Below are 14,871 nucleotides of genomic sequence, written 5' to 3' on the forward strand. Positions count from 1 at the left end.
CTCTTTCTGATGTTTGGAAATTTGTTGATGATTGGTGTCTATGTGATTAGCTAACCCCCGACCAGTACAGAGAGAAGCTAACAGACCAGACCAAAATTTATCCGCCTCTGTACAACATTGGTCAGCCCCTGAGACAGTTAAAGGGGTGTGGGGGTTGCATATATATATATATATATATATAGTCGAGACAATGTATAGATGACAAAAGATGTCGCATGAAGCCAGCTATTACGAAGCTTTCGACCTTAGTCTTCCTCAGCTTTATTATCTGTTTATGAAATGAAATACATGTTTTTGAGCATAGCAAATCTGGAGTCATGAACACAATATATTAAATACAGGTACAAGTTTAGCATGAGTTAATAGCTTCATAGCATACTTGGCAACATTTTTGGCAATTTGCAACACATTCAACAATGTATAACTGTAAATGAATATATAGTGAGTATATGTAGCATACAAACATATCATACAATAAAAAATATAAAGCATATATCATAAATAAACTAAGTAATATAATTACCTGCTAAGCAGACGTGTGGGTTACTTGGGTGTCTTGTGGCTGTCTTGTGGCGGGATGTGAGTGATCATGTGATACTGGGGGGGAAGGTTTGTGTGCGATGGTGCATGTCAGGCAGGAGTGGGGTAGTATAAAGAATTAGGTTCAGTGTTACAAGTGTGTCAGTGCAGATGGAGGGTTGTTTACAATTACGATACAATAAGCATTCTCGTGGTCATTAACCCCTACAGCTGGTTTACAAACAATCAACAGAGCAGGCATGGAAAACGGGTACAGACAAAGAGTGGATGGTGTGTTGCCACCTGTCCCTAGGCACATAACACAGAAATATACAATATACACATTTGATTTATATTATATACACGTGTATACCAAAATTATTACTGACAAAATTTTCATGCTCTTACCACATAGTATGACAAAACTGTATCGCGCAGTATAATATATTGTTTTTCCTGTGTACACCTCTATCCATCTGTCTATTCATCTATAATCATCACTTCCTATACATATCATATATATACACATACATATATATATATATACATTTAAACATGCACACATATATATTCATAAATATACATATATACATACATACATGAATATACACACATACATACATATACATATATACATACATACACATATGCATGTATAATTATATGATTCCTTCCTATCTTTTCCGATAGATACAATCTCATTTTACATAAAACCCGGGTACAGATAAAGAGGGGATGGTGTGTTGCCACTTGTCCCTAGACACACAACACAGAAGTATAATATATACCAAAATCATTGCTGACAGAATCTTCATGCTCTTCCCACATGATATAACAAAACTGTGTCGCACAGTATAATAATGTTATTTTTCTTGTGCACACCTCTACCTGTCTCTCTATCTGTAATCATCATTTCCTATACATATTGTAACGAGCCAACCTCGTTACGAACAGTCAGACAGTTTTTAATCGAAGTTTGCGACATTCACTGTTGATTCCTGACTTGACTACTTGACCTAGAGGTCTATAGAGGTTTAACGTAGCTGAAATTGTTTTGCTTGGATATGTGTTATAAGTATAGAAATGGTTAATGCACATTGCATTCAGCAACTTCATACATTCTTTAAGGCATTGAAGAATGTAGGGAATACCCGTTTGTTATGAACTTACGGCCAGGAATATATTGGTAATTGAAGGATTTAGTATGTGTAGCGAATATTTGAGTGGTAACTTACCCCATGTTGACAGAAATATGAAGGAATATGGAGTTTGAAGACGATGTTAAGTTCTTACGAAGGATCCAAAACATTGCCGATAGATGCGCGTACCGCGTAGTGTTCATTCAGGGTTGTAGACCTTCCCTCGTTCGTTATCATCGATACTTTGGTCATTTATTTCAATTCATATCCAAATTTCTTAAATTCACCATATCTGAGAAAGATAAGTTGCAATTACTGATATATGAACTAGCTTTTGGTGATAGAAGTGAATTTTATTATTCTTCGGAAGCTAACTCGCAAATTGATGCAAGATTGAATGCGAGCTTTGGCTTCGCATCGCTGTGATGACGTAGCCACGTCAGCGTGTGATTTGGATCCTCCGTATGTAAAAATTGCTGCTATTTTGGCGATTCTGGTTAATGAGTAGAGAAATTTGGTTTATCTTATGTATCTGGTCATTTGATAAATAACTCACAGTTTACTGTAACACGGATATTATAGTATGGAAAGTGATATTTGTCAAGATAATAAGATATTTGCGACGTCAAACTAGCACAAAATCTACGGTGTGTACAAGTTCAGCGCTTAGCGCATACCGTAGCTACCTCCGCGTAGTGTTTCCCTCGACGTCCGCATTAAGAGTATATAAGCAGGAGAAATTTTAAGATCGAGAGGAGACTCCCGGAGTCCTGCTCCAGGTAACGAGCTACTCTCTGCTCACTCCTCAACACACTACTTTCTTTCTCCCTCCCCCTCCCCTTATGTAGAGGAGACTCTTGAAATTTTACTCCAAGTATCGAGCATCTGCTCACTCCTCTACATATCAACTACAACCCCCCCCCCATGTCCCCATGTAAAATTTCAACTTATGTTTTGGGATCTTTTGGCAAATTCAAATTCTACTAGAGCGTAGAGACATGCTTGGTTTTAGTTTCAGTAGATGTTACTGTTAGGAATTCTGGCGAGTCAGAAACTAAGGGGAAATAGAAGAACTTATTCACACGTACAATCAAACGAAGTGTATGCATGGTTCGGTATTACAATTTACGAATTGGCTTAGGCATGCATTAATAAATGAGTATGTAACAGTGGCGATTTTGAAATGTTGTAAATGAAAGATTAAACTTTGATTTTTGTTTTTGTTGAACTTGAAATCTGAGTACCACAACCTTGTGTCTTTCTTTGTTTCTGTGTACGACTCACTTGACTTAGTTTCTATTTTCACACACCACACAACCCATACACATCTACTACTACTACACATCTACTACATACAAACACTACACACACACACACACACTACACATATATTCCTCTCCTTTTACATTCCATCTTCCCTCCTCGGTCATATACTTTGACCTAAGAACTCATCCCCACCGAGACTATTAGTTTCCGAAGGGTCGATTAACTCTGTATATGTTTTTACCGCTCGGACATTTTGGGCTTAACACCTCGCCCACGGAGTTGATCAATCTTTCTGGAAAACACACAACATCTACACTAATAACTCTCGGTCATTATATTCTGTGGTAGTGGCGACAGTGCGCCCTCGACAAACAACAAACAACTCAGAAGGGCGACACAAAACAACAACGACCTTTTAAAAAGCCATCTAAAGCCCGCCACACAAATTTTTGGTGTCAGGAGTGGGATAATTTGGAAAATAAATCCAACATGGAGGGACAAGGAGATGACATAACAGAACAATTATCACAGTGTCCTAAAGTAGAGATTGAGTCAGGCGAGTCTTCTTCCGACACAGAAACCACACAAGCGTCTAGGAAATCGACTAAATCCAAGTCTAAGAGACATGGCATGCAAACTCGAATTCTTTCCAGACTGACGAAATTGATGGAACAAATGATGACTCTGACCAAACGTACGAACAAACGAAGTAGGCGTAAACGTGCTGGTTCAAACTCTTCTACTGAAGAACTAACTGACATATCTTCATTAGATAGTGAAGTAGTGCTGAACTTTGACAAGGACCAACATGAACAACAACCAATTGAGAACTTGAGTGCTACCACACATCAGCCAATGGCTGAGACTGTAGAACAAGTTGCAGGCACTCATGTTGTCCGACCAACCAGCATTGCGGACCACGCAACTAACAATGAACCGCGAACTGAACATGGTCTTTCCACTCGCCCACACATTATGCCTGATAAATATGATGGTAGCGCGGACTGGGCTGACTGTGAGTCACACTTTGAATCTTGCCGAACAATTAACAACTGGACTGACGAAGAAGCTGTCAGATACTTGTCTGCTAGTCTTAGGGGACCTGCCCTTAGGTTATTGAACGAACGTAGAGCAACCAAGTGGACATATTTTGACTTGAAATCCAAATTGTCAATGAGATTCTCGTCCTCCAAACAAGCTGAAAGTTACCTGCTTGAACTTCGTGCTCGTAAGAGACGAGCAAACGAATCTTTCCAAGAGCTTGGACGAGCTATTAGGGAACTCACTACAAAGGCTTATCCCGACTTTGACTCGGACGGAATTGACCGTCTAGCCAAGATCCACTTCACTGACGCAATCGAGAATCCGGAGATCCGAACGGGGATTTTCCACGCAAAACCTAAGACTTTGGACAATATGATTGAAGCGGCAATAACAACTGAAACATTTCTGCTAACTGAATCTCAGCGTTCGTGGAAAAAGACCACGCACAACAGAGCAGTAGATGGAGAGCAAAAATGTCAGAAAGACTTGCAGAGAACAATTGATCAAGCGGTAGAAAAAGCGGTTAGACACGCAATGTCTCAGCACAACGGTGACAGAAATGATAGACTTAATCAGAACCAACAGGCTGGAACCGTTGTGTGCTACTACTGTAACAAACCAGGTCACATTGAGAGGAATTGTTTCAAGAAACAGTCTGATTTGAGACAGCAAGTGCAGACTAACTACCGACCTGGACACGATCACTTGGGAAACTCTGAACAAATTCGTCAGTCAAACCAATTTGGGCCGCCCACGAGGGCCACGGCGCGGCCAATCACAAAGTAGAATCGGCCCGCCAACCAAAACAAAGAGACAATGAAACCCCGAAAACTCACTCTTCCCCTAATACCGCAAATTGTGATGGTTTGTTTGTTAGAGTATGTATTCACGATAGGGAATACAAATTTCTTGTAGACACTGGAGCCTCGGACTCCTACATTTCTAGACAGGTATATGAGAATATCCCATTGAATGACAGGCCTATGCTACAGAAACCAAACAGAAATGCTAAGTTAGCAGATAACTCTCCTCTTCCCCTCGATGGTGTAGTGACACTCGAATTGAAGATAGGCCCTACTTGTGGAATTTCTAGATTGCTAGTCGCTGACATTAGCAATGATGGTATTTTGGGTCTTGACAACTTGTGTAGAATGGGAGCTATTAAGTTAGACTTTAGCACCTTTGAGCTCTCAACTAAATGGGGAAGCATTGAATGCGAAAGAGAGTGTGATGGATTATTTTTCTGTCGCATTAGTACAACAGAGACTGTTACCGTCCCAGCGGGACATGAGGTTCTTATCAAGGGAACCGTCAAAGACAAACTCAAGCCAAATAAGTTTGGAATTGTAGAAGTAGGCGATGCTCAGAACCATCTAACAAAGTCAGGACTGATCGTAGCTCGTACTTTGGTCAGAACAGGGAATGAAACTGTCCCAATGAGAATCTTCAATCCCTCACCTTCAAACAAAGTAATCAAGAAAGGAACTTACTTAGGTACGATAACAGTAGTTGATGAGAGTGACATTGAAACCACTCCAAACTCTGAAGTAGCAAACTCTGAGGAAGTACCAGAACACTTGCGAGATCTATTAGAAAGAAGCACTGAGGAACTTCCTCACCAGTATCACAAGGATGTAGCAAATCTGTTAACTGAATTTCACGATGTTTTCTCGCAAGGAGAGAATGATATTGGCAGGACTAATCTTGTCGAACACAGCATTGACACGGGAAGACAACATCCCATTAGACAAAGACCTAGGAAGCATCCACTCGGTCAAAGGACTGAGATCAAAAGACAAGTATCAGAACTTTTGGACAAAGGGCTAATAGAAACAACAGATAGTCCCTGGTCATCAAACATAGTTCTTGTACGTAAGAAAGACGGCACGCAGAGATTTTGCGTGGACTATCGGCAACTCAATGCTGCCACTATCAAAGATGCTTATCCGTTACCACGCATTGACGAAACACTTGATGCCTTATCAGGCGCTTCTTGGTTTTCAACCTTAGACTTAGCCAGCGGCTATTGGCAGGTAGGGCTCGATGATGATGCAAAACAGAAATCAGCTTTCTTAGCCGATGGTGGGCTCTATGCTTGGAACGTCATGCCATTCGGTTATGTAACGCCCCTGCCACTTTTGAACGACTAATGGACAAAGTCTTGAGAGGACTCCACTGGGAAACCCTCTTAGTGTACTTAGATGATGTAATTGTTTTCGGTAGTTCAGTACCAGAGGAACTCGAGAAACTGAAACAAGTGTTCCAAAGATTGAGACAAGCAAACCTGAAACTGAAACCAAAGAAGTGTCACTTGTTCAAACTAAGGTGTCTTACCTTGGGCACGAAGTATCGAACCTAGGAATATCGACTCAGACAGAGAAAACCGAGGCAATCAAAAACTGGCCAACACCAACAAATGTCAAAGAAGTTAGAAGCTTTCTTGGGCTAGCCTCGTATTACAGACGCTTTGTTAAGGACTTCGCCTCTATCGCGAAACCTCTTCACCAGTTAACCGAAAGAAACGTGCCGGGCGGTTCGAATGGAGTCCCGCTTGTCAAAACGCATTCGATGAACTGAAGAATAGACTAACAACTACTCCCATCCTTGCGTACCCTACTTTAGAAGGAGAATTGATCCTTGACACTGATGCTAGTAAAAACGGTATCGGTGGGGTACTTTCTGTAGTCTTGGATGGACAAGAACGGGTTATCGCTTACGGAAGCAAAGTCCTAAGTAAAGCCGAACGTAACTACTGCGTCACGCGTAGGGAATTACTAGCAATAGTCACTTACTTGAAGCATTTCAAACAGTACCTTTACGGTAGACATGTCAAAGTGAGAACTGACCACGGAGCCTTGCGGTGGCTCACCAACTTCAAACAACCTGAGGGCCAACTAGCCCGATGGCTTGAGGTTATATCGGAGTATGACATTGAGATAGTTCATAGGGCTGGCCGCAGCCATGCCAATGCAGATGCACTTTCGAGACGACCTTGTACACAATGTGGTAGAGAAACTGAATGTGAACTTGAAACTAACGAACTAAACTTTGGTCGAACTTGTGTTATTCAGTTGTCGGATGATGGTAGTTTTGTTGAGATAAGGAAGGCTCAACTAGATGATCCAAGTCTAAGGCCAGTCATAGAGGCTTTAGAACGCGGAATTAAGCCGACAAAAGAGGAAATGTCTCCTCTCTCGTTTAGAACCAAAGTGGTGTTAGGTCACTGGGGACAGTTGCATATGTGTAATGGAGTTCTTTTCCGGAAATGGGAATCGGAAGATAGTAGGACTACTAGAGATAGACTAGTTTTGCCGAAATCTATGGTACATGAAGTTTTACAGGAACTTCACTCCGGAGCTTTTGGTGGACATCTCGGGTCTACCAAAACGCTAAAGAACGCTCAGCTTCGTTATTATTGGGTCGGGATGAAAGCAGATGTTAGATCTTTCATTCGACTATGTACCGCATGTAGTAGGCGGAAAACTTATCGGAAGAAACGAAGAGCACCGTTGCAACAGAGACAATCTGGCAGTCCGATGGAGCGGATTGCATTAGATATTTTAGGGCCCCTTCCGTTGACCTATGATGGCAATAGGTATATTTTGGTGGTAGCAGATTACTACACTAAGTTTGTTGAGGCCTATGCCATTCCTGATGAACAAGCGCATACCGTTGCGCAGAAGTTAGTAGAGGAATTTGTCTGCCGATATGGTGTACCGAAGGAAATTCATACAGATCAAGGTCGTAATTTCGAGTCGAATTTGTTTCAAGAAGTCTGCAAGCTCATAGGTGCAAAGAAAACATGAACTACTCCGTACAATCCAAAGTCAGACGGAATGATAGAACGTTTCAATAGGACATTGTTAGGAATGCTAGCCACGATGATCGACCCTCTTGAACACCAGCAAGACTGGGATCGTTATATCCCATTTGCCACCGCTGCCTATAGAGGCACTGTTCATGAGACAATCCAAGAAACCCCGAATATGATGATGTTTGGCCGCGAGGTTACCCAATCCATAGATCTGGTAGCACGACACTCTGCCCCTGAATTGCGCACAGATTACGCTGCCGAACTTAGAGACCGTATGGAAGACACCCATACACGGGTGACCAAACACGCCAAAACGAATATGACACGACAGAAGAGAAATTACGATAGGCAAACGTCAGGTGAAACTTTCAAAGTCGGACAGTTTGTGTGGCTTCGGAACGACTTTCGTAGGAAGGGTGTAAGTCCCAAACTAACTAACAGATGGGAAGGCCCATTCAGAGTTACCACTCGACTCTCTGACGTAACTTACCGAATTCAACTCACTCCCAGAAGCAAACCAAAGATAGTACATTTCGACCGTCTCAAACCCTACACAGGGGAAGAACTAGCCCCATGGCAAGAGACGCCATCAGATACCCACTTGATTGAAGGGGTTACTTCAGACCATCCAAGTGATGACGACAATGATGAAATTCTGAGTAACCTACCTTCCGAACGAACCGACTTGACATCCTTCCAAACCCAACAATCCAGACGCTATCCTTTAAGGGCTAGAAGACCCCCTGACTATTTCTACTAGCCCTTCTCCCATCGCCAAACCCGCCCCTCACCCAACCCTGGGAACTCCCCTTCTCCTTCCCTACCCCCACCCTGATTTCGCCGATTAAAGATCCCAGTCGGCCCACTCAATCCCGACCTCGGTTGCTGTTCCAATGGACTTGGCCGGCCGGCCTACCTGCTGAAGTGGCAAAGGAGCCGCTTCTACCTTCGCCAGTCTCGAAGCCTGACGTCGACTTCACCCTCGTCAACCCTGAAGCCCCAGACCCCGAAGGATTGACGCTCCGTGTTTTTCGTCGGATTCCTCTTCTCTCCGCATCCTGCCGCGCCTGTGGATCTCTGCACGTCCAGTGTTCTTATTATGCGATGTATTTATCTCTGAATGATGCATGAATCTTTCTACCGTATCTATCTGTCTTCACCTTTTATCTTTCCTATTCACTCTTGTCACTTCCTTCTTTTCTCTCTTTCACCCTCTCTCTGTTTTTCTTGTATCATTCAGTGCATATTTATATTCTCATGAGATGTGTATATATGGAATCTATCTCTGAAGGATAGATGTTTCTACCGTATCTTTCTCTCTCCTTCTTTTCTTCCTCTCTCTTCTCCTCTTTCTGTCTCTGTTTTCTTCTATCCTTCAATGCATGTGAATCATTTGTAACGCCACTGAAATTGATGTTTGGTGTTTTCAATGTTTAAGATTATTAATAATTTCTTCGAGGAAACCCAAACTTGTTCTCAAAATAATCACCGGAATGTGGTGAATAGAATGGCTAATTTGGTAAGTATTAGCCGTTGCTTCCTGAAGTAAGTATCTTGACGCACATTTTCACTTGAAGTTTATGGATTATGGATATTTGGTATGAATTGACTGTTTTGGAGTGTGCGTAGTTTTTGGTGTTTGATGTGACTCAGAGGAGTTTGTTATTGGATGGTTGTATAAGGGCCCACATTCACATATTCAGGAAGCAAAGGCTAATGTCTATGAAATGCTTATGTTTTACAGATCAAAGTTGGGACTTTGATGATATTGTTATGATTGTATTCTATATTTGGAAATAAATGAAGTGGCCTATTACACTTCCGTAAATTGTCTCCTCGAAGAAATTCGCTATTTTATAAGCATGAATAGGTAGGTTCTGATGAATTTTAAGCTTATAAATGCGAGGACGCATTTCAGAGGGAGGAGGGCTGTGTAACGAGCCAACCTCGTTACGAACAGTCAGACAGTTTTTAATCGAAGTTTGCGACATTCACTGTTGATTCCTGACTTGACTACTTGACCTAGAGGTCTATAGAGGTTTAACGTTGCTGAAATTGTTTTGCTTGGATATGTGTTATAAGTATAGAAATGGTTAATGCACATTGCATTCAGCAACTTCATACATTCTTTAAGGTATTGAAGAATGTAGGGAATACCCGTTTGTTATGAACTTACGGCCAGGAATATATTGGTAATTGAAGGATTTAGTATGTGTAGCGAATATTTGAGTGGTAACTTACCCCATGTTGACAGAAATATGAAGGAATATGGAGTTTGAAGACGATGTTAAGTTCTTACGAAGGATCCAAAACATTGCCGATAGATGCGCGTACCGCGTAGTGTTCATTCAGGGTTGTAGACCTTCCCTCGTTCGTTATCATCGATACTTTGGTCATTTATTTCAATTCATATCCAAATTTCTTAAATTCACCATATCTGAGAAAGATAAGTTGCAATTACTGATATATGAACTAGCTTTTGGTGATAGAAGTGAATTTTATTATTCTTCGGAAGCTAACTCGCAAATTGATGCAAGATTGAATGCGAGCTTTGGCTTCGCATCGCTGTGATGACGTAGCCACGTCAACGTGTGATTTGGATCCTCCGTATGTAAAAATTGCTGCTATTTTGGCGATTCTGGTCAATGAGTAGAGAAATTTGGTTTATCTTATGTATCTGGTCATTTGATAAATAACTCACAGTTTACTGTAACACGGATATTATAGTATGGAAAGTGATATTTGTCAAGATAATAAGATATTTGCGACGTCAAACTAGCACAAAATCTACGGTGTGTACAAGTTCAGCGCTTAGCGCATACCGTAGCTACCTCCGCGTAGTGTTTCCCTCGACGTCCGCATTAAGAGTATATGAGCAGGAGAAATTTTAAGATCGAGAGGAGACTCCCGGAGTCCTGCTCCAGGTAACGAGCTACTCTCTGCTCACTCCTCAACACACTACTTTCTTTCTCCCTCCCCCTCCCCTTATGTAGAGGAGACTCTTGGAATTTTACTCCAAGTATCGAACATCTGCTCACTCCTCTACATATCAACTACAACCCCCCCCCCCCCCCCCCCCTATGTCCCCATGTAAAATTTCAACTTATGTTTTGGGATCTTTTGGCAAATTCAAATTCTACTAGAGCGTAGAGACATGCTTGGTTTTAGTTTCAGGAGATGTTACTGTTAGGAATTCTGGCGAGTCAGAAACTAAGGGGAAATAGAAGAACTTATTCACACGTACAATCAAACGAAGTGTATGCATGGTTCGGTATTACAATTTACGAATTGGCTTAGGCATGCATTAATAAATGAGTATGTAACAGTGGCGATTTTGAAATGTTGTAAATGAAAGATTAAACTTTGATTTTTGTTTTTGTTGAACTTGAAATCTGAGTACCACAACCTTGTGTCTTTCTTTGTTTCTGTGTACGACTCACTTGACTTAGTTTCTATTTTCACACACCACACAACCCATACACATCTACTACTACTACACATCTACTACATACAAACACTACACACACACACACACACACACACACACACACACACACACACTACACATATATTCCTCTCCTTTTACATTCCATCTTCCCTCCTCGGTCATATACTTTGACCTAAGAACTCATCCCCACCGAGACTATTAGTTTCCGAAGGGTCGATTAACTCTGTATATGTTTTTACCGCTCGGACATTTTGGGCTTAACACCTCGCCCACGGAGTTGATCAATCTTTCTGGAAAACACACAACATCTACACTAATAACTCTCGGTCATTATATTCTGTGGTAGTGGCGACAGTGCGCCCTCAACGACGACGATCAAACAACAAACAACACCTAAAAGGGCGATACACACACAACAACGACCTTAAAAAGCCATCCAAGCCCGCCACAATATCATAGGCCCTATAATATTCATGCATCCATGTCATGATCATATACACATGCATACATTATATATATGTATATATATATATATATATATATATATATATATATATATAAACATGTATATATGTATGTATATAGATATATATACATACGTATATATATATATATATATATATATATATTCCTTCTAAACATATTATGTGATAACTATATATATAACGATGCCTATCAATCAACCAATACAACATCAAAAAATCAATCCTTTTCCAATAACAAGAATATCATCGTACATAAGAATAATCCATACACATTTCCAAAATACCATTCTATATTACTCATCTACATTAATACCATACGGTGTGAGAGTTTTAAGTTTCAAGATCCAGTATGATTCCCGCTTCAGAGTGACTTTATTTGATTTTTTGTGGATAAGTTCAATGCCCGTGACCCGTACATCGTCGATTGTGTGTTCATGTGTGCTGAAATGCTGTGCTACCGGAATTTGCTACCGGAATATATGAGATTAAAACCTAAAATGGCATTAAAACGCTTTATCCTGGCGAGGAAAGCGCATGTTTTAGAGACAAGACACCAAACAGGTTAGTCATCGCATTCTTCATCAGCGACCAGGATGCGATGTGATGTTGGATTAAAATCCGTTTCTGAAGCAGAACATACACACAAGGGTATACATCTGCTCCTGGTCGGACGGATTTCAAAACTAATCTGCTTGTGATGGAATGCGTCTAGTCTGGTAGTGCTGCCACAGTGCATGGTAACCGCGCAGTGTGTCTGTGCGCGTTTGGCGTAGCAACGACGCATCCATGGACTGGTTCCCTCCACGAAGAGCCGAAGATGAAAGGATGAAATCAGTGTTAAAAAACATGACAAAACATATCATATATATATATATATACATATATATATATGATATATATATATATATATAGATATATATATATATACAATTTGTGTGTGCGTGTGGATATGTATGTATACAGTGAATTATATAGATACACACATGCACCAACATTAGCGTTACAGATAATATTCGAGAGCCCTCTTAAGGCTGAATACGTGCAGTTTTGAGCTTCAAATGTTGCTCTTAGAAGTGTATAACTACATAGTATCATACTCTGAGACAATAATGACCACCTCTCAGCTGATGGTAAAATGCTACCAGAGTGACTCCCTCCATTATCGTGTAAGCTGAAAATTATGTGAAAGCACCTGCATCGTGCAACGCGGCAATCGATAGAGTACAGTTGCACCATAGCACAGTCGGAGAAAACACAGGTATGTGTATAATATACGGCAATTCGAAACAGATCTACGAGGAGTGCGATGCCTCCTTGTTCAGACACACCGCTGTGTATTGGTAGTGAGGGCTCTTTTCGTTCCTAGGTCAGGGGTGAAGTCCAAGTACACGTTGCACAAGTGACAGGTGATCATCAGACTGACTATGTGATTTGACTATGTGATTTACATTGCGTACGTGCACAATGTGGACTCAAGCAACGGACAACACGCTCACCCTTTAATACGCAATTCTATAGACACAGCATTCAATTCAATTAATGATGATGACTTTTTTGATTTGGCAGGACCTTCTTTTGAACAAAACGAATCAAATATCAATCAAAATGACAATTTTTTTGATAATCATGTTTCTGACAGTTTTAATTCATCGCCGCAAGAATTAGATTATGATTTTGACACAGAGAACCAATTGCAAAGTCCGTCTTCTGAATATCTTACTCAATCCCAATTTACCAATGTTGTCAAGGAATATGATAGTACTACTTTTTCTCTTTTACATTTTAATATTAGAAGTATTAATAAGCATTTTGAAGAATTGAGGTTATTTTTAAATAGTCCCATCATGCATAATATCTCGGCGGTAGGTTTAACCGAAACCTGGCTCTCTCATGACTCCAGTCTTCCCTTCGCTCTCGACGGGTACGATTTAGTGGTTAATAACAGACAAAATAGGGTAGGTGGAGGCGTTGCCATATATGTTAAACAAAATTATGATTATGTAGTCCGTGATGAGTTCACCAGTATGACTGATTTTTTTGAGTCTTTATTTATTGAAATCACAGTTCCAGGCAGCAAAAATATAATCATAGGTGTAGTATATAGACCACCAAACGCGAATACTAAATCATTTTTAGATTATTTTTCGGATCTGGTTAAAAACCCACTTTTTATCAACAAAAATTGTTTTATAATGGGTGATTTTAATATAGATTTGCTAAAACAGAATAATATGTCGCAAGATTTTTTGGAAATATTTTTGTCTGCCTCTTTTTTACCCTTAATATCTAAACCCACACGTATAGTTAATGAATCTGTTTCTTTAATTGATAACATTTTTTGTAACATTCTTCCTCCTCCTGATTCTTTTGTAGTACTCTCAGATATCACCGATCATTTCCCCATCTCGACTGGTTTTTCTTTAAATGAAACAGTTAATAATAAAAACAACAATATATTTAAACGAAGAATTACTTATGAAAGTATAGCTAGGCTAGGTGCTAGCTTAGACACCGCAGACTGGTCCTGTATCCTTGATACAGATGATGTTAATTTGTCTTATGAATATTTTATGAAGATTTTTATCCAACATTTGGACATTTGTATTCCAAAACGTAGAGAAAAATCAGCTAATTACAAAAAAAATACCCAGGCTCCCATGGATTTCAAAATCGCTCCTGCGTTCAATAAATAGAAAGAATAATTTATATTACAGATTTAAAATGAAACGTACTGAGCAATCAAAGTTGAAATACACTAGTTACAAAAATACTTTGACGAAAATTATACGAATAGAAAAGAAAAAATATTATACTAATCAGTTACAATTTTACAGGCATGATATGCAAAATACATGGAAAGTTTTAAAGCAAGCCATGAATATATCAAATGTTAAGTCAGATATTACAAAAATTAGATTTGATGGTGAAATTGTTGAAGATTCTCAACAAATTTGTGATGTTTTGAATAACCATTTTTCTTCAATTGGGGAAAGCCTGGCAAGTAATATTCCTCCCTCCACAAAACATTTTTCCGAATTTTTGGGTGCCCCAAATTCTAGTTCAATATTTTTTAATCCAACATACACTCAGGAGATAATTAATATTGTCTCTGATTTCAGTTCCAAAAAAAGTGCTGGACACGATGACATCAGCAAT

General features: G+C 40.0%; 1 protein-coding gene across 1 annotated transcript in view; it reads left to right on the forward strand.

Annotated features, from left to right (window-relative positions):
• The first annotated feature begins 12,926 nt into the window (after window positions 1-12,926).
• LOC139708234 (uncharacterized) overlaps window positions 12,927-14,871 on the forward strand; it is a 33,201-nt gene continuing 31,256 nt past the window's right edge. The window contains exon 1 of the mRNA XM_071620204.1: window positions 12,927-12,973. The gene's annotated coding sequence lies outside the window, so the exon portion shown is untranslated. The remainder of the gene's footprint in view (window positions 12,974-14,871) is intronic.

The sequence above is a fragment of the Diadema antillarum genome, unplaced genomic scaffold (assembly GCF_040938485.1).
Source record: "Diadema antillarum isolate AM-2024a unplaced genomic scaffold, OU_Dant_1.0 seq00001321_RagTag, whole genome shotgun sequence".
In the NCBI taxonomy this organism is placed as follows: Eukaryota; Metazoa; Echinodermata; class Echinoidea; order Diadematoida; family Diadematidae; genus Diadema; species Diadema antillarum.